Below are 3,077 nucleotides of genomic sequence, written 5' to 3'. Positions count from 1 at the left end.
GGGGAGGTTCCTCTTGGCCTCCTCCACCAACCACAGGAAGGCAAAGTCTGGGAACAGCCAATGAACCGCCTTCGCCAAGACCTACCACACACACACACACACACACGCTGAGCTACACCGTATGTTCAAAAGTGTAGCTGTGCTGGTATGAGGAAGCCGTGGTCATATTACACATTACTGTACAATTTGAACTGCTGCAGTCAGGCAAGTGATAATTGTTTACCAATTCCAATCTGGCTTCAGAACATCCCACTCCACTGACACATGCCTTCTCTATTTGATCGACCACATCAAACAAGATATATACTGCGGCATGGTCATGCTGGACCTACAAAAGGCCTTCGACACTGTCAATCACTCCATTCTGATTGACAAGCTAAAAGCAATTGGTTTTGATAGTCTATCAGTGAGCGGGAGAGAACAGATGGAGGGGAGAGAACAGATGGTGGAGGTAAACGGTACCCTATCCCCCCCCCCCCCCCCCCTCACAGTGAGCTGTGGTGTTCCACAAGGAAGCATACTAGTGTTGTATCTTCGTTAATAAGAGACCGTGGTAGACTATTACACTTAGGAGATTGGCCCGAGCTAAACCTATCCTCCTCACATGCAGCTGGACCCATTTTGACTATGTGAAAGTTGAGACTATGAGAAAGTTGTTGTTTAGTAGTTAGTAAGCTGTACAGCTATAACAAGTCAGGCTAAATTAAACTTTGCGCCAACATTAGGACCGAAGTATAAACCAGACAATGCACACAGTCCGACCTGTACTGCTAGATTCACCTCCAGTGAATATCGTGATCGATTGTATAGAGTTATACAATAATAACTGGTTAGACATTACATATCTCTTGTTGTTGAATTAAACCAACATGCATAATGCATAGTTCCCAAATTGGATCCCATACAGCAATATAAAATAACAGATAGCCGTCTACCTGATTGGTAGACGCTTTTCGGATACACACCGTAGGATTGGTTGATATTTTTACACTCCACGTGAGTTGTTTAACTTTTTGTTTACTTTGTTGCCTTGTAACGTGGGTATGTGCTAAACAGACAGACAGACAGACAGACAGACAGACAGACAGACAGACAGACAGACAGACAGACAGACAGACAGACAGACAGACAGACAGACAGACAGACAGACAGACAGACAGACAGACAGGTAGACAGGTAGACACTGTGGATATTGCACATCAGGATGTTGCACAGTGTGTTGCATCAGCTAAGAATGTGAATGATGCAAGATATAAAGCATTATGCATGGCACACATACATACATACACCCAGATATATTCAACATAAAAACTTGTCATATGCTGAAGAGGTTGCAAGGAAGAACAATGTATCTGCTACTTTTTTTATATTTAGTAATAGTACAAGTAATGGAGTATTTACACGCGCTGCCTATGGAAAACCGGTGGCCATAGTGAGTTGGCTAAGCTGCCTCGTTCCTATGGCAGCTTGTTTGTGAGAATGGAGTATTTACACGCGCTGCCTATGGAAAACCGGTGGGAACCAGACAACCAGCATTAGCCATATTACCATATTTACACAAAAGTATTAGTTGTTAGCCTGTGTAACTCAAAACTAGGGTTTTGAGTATTGAGAATGGATTGCACGGTGCTAATTGCACCCATATGTTTCCTCGTCTGGTGGCAGCAGGACAAGGAGCAGCGTGCAAGGTTTGGCTATCGAGCCGGCTTGTACACAGGTAGGCCCTGTGTCATCAGGCATTGATGTTGGTGTTAGTAATGCTGTGGAGTGTTTCGGCGCCAGTGGCGGGGTGGCTTGGTGAACGTTCCACTGCAGTGGATGATTTCCTGGCTATCCTGGAGCATGCTGCATATACTGTGTGTGTGTGTGTTGACCCATAGCTGTACTTATGTTGTTTTTTATTCGGTCAACTATATGCTGATGCTGACATTGTCTTTTGTCTCGCCTTGTTGTCTTATAGCACCACTCGGCTGCGCCTCGGGCCTAACGACCACCCCTAGGCATGGTTTATTGGTCACAAACCACTCCTGCGTGTGATGTAATGCTTAAATAATCCATATTGACTGAACACTTAATTGTATGTACTTTTTACTTTTTCTATTTTATAGTTTTTATCTATTTTTATCTAGCACACTCCCGGGGGCTCATACAGAGACAAGCATTTCATTTCATGATAAAGTATTCTGTATTTTACTATGACAATTAATAAACAAACTTGAAAACTTGAAAATAAAACGTGTAGACATGTTACGTGTTGTCATATTACACATTACTGTAGACATATTACACGTTGTCATATTACACATTACTGTAGACATATTACACGTTGTCATATTAATAGGGGTGTAACGATTCGTAAAATGTAAAAATAATTAAGGAACACGCCAACGTTATCTGACATGTGCTTACCGTCTTCTCCTCTCGATACGGATCAGGCAGCCTAGCCGTCTCCCCCGGAGGTTCAGCTAGCTAGCTAGGCTAGCTGATCCGTATCGGCTTCCATTTCTACTGAACGCACAGAGAGGACATAGGTATCCATCTTCTTGAACGCGTTTCCCATAACGTTGCCGTTTTCCTTTGACACAAACCCGTTCTCTCACCTCCATGACGACGAGGTCCTTGGCACTCTGGCTCTGGACCTTAGGGTGCTGGACCTTCACGGCGACGGTCCGGCCATCGTGGAGCACGGCCTTGTGGACCTGAGCCAGAGAGGCGGCTCCCTGAGGCTTCACCTCGAAGGAGACGAACACCTCCGAGAGCTGGAGGAGAGAGAGAGAGAGAGAGAGAGAGAGCAGAGGAGAGGAGAGGAGAGAGAGGGGGGGATAGAGAGAGAGAGAGAGAGAGCGAGAGCGAGAGCGAGAGCGAGAGAGAGAGAGAGAGAGAGAGAGAGAGAGAGAGAGAGAGAGAGAGAGATCACGATTAGACCAATTCCTGGAAAAAAACGTCCAACAGAACAGCAAAAGCGTAAACGGGGCGGTAGAAAACCTCAATAACATATTTGACCTTACAGCTTCCTTATCCAACCTAAAGGCCTCAAATTGGAAAGCGAGGAAAAATACACATACAAATGCATGACA

The 3,077-nt window shown here is 44.9% G+C and overlaps 1 pseudogene across 1 annotated transcript in view; it reads right to left on the bottom strand.

The window, feature by feature from the left end:
- Positions 1–2,759, bottom strand: part of LOC311248361 — a 40,481-nt pseudogene extending 37,722 nt beyond the window's left edge. Inside the window, exons 1-2 of the transcript in view lie at positions 2,601–2,759; positions 1–81 (exon numbers count right to left, since the gene is read on the bottom strand). The exon at positions 1–81 is cut by the window's left edge and continues 78 nt beyond it. The product of the transcript in view is annotated as an uncharacterized misc_RNA (transcript). The remainder of the gene's footprint in view (positions 82–2,600) is intronic.
- Between the last annotated feature and the right edge of the window lie 318 nt (positions 2,760–3,077).

Source organism: Notolepis coatsorum (genome assembly GCF_963971535.1).
Source record: "Notolepis coatsorum genome assembly, contig: SCAFFOLD_355, whole genome shotgun sequence".
Classification (NCBI taxonomy): Eukaryota; Metazoa; Chordata; class Actinopteri; order Aulopiformes; family Paralepididae; genus Notolepis; species Notolepis coatsorum.
This window is presented reverse-complemented; position numbering and strand designations above follow the sequence as displayed.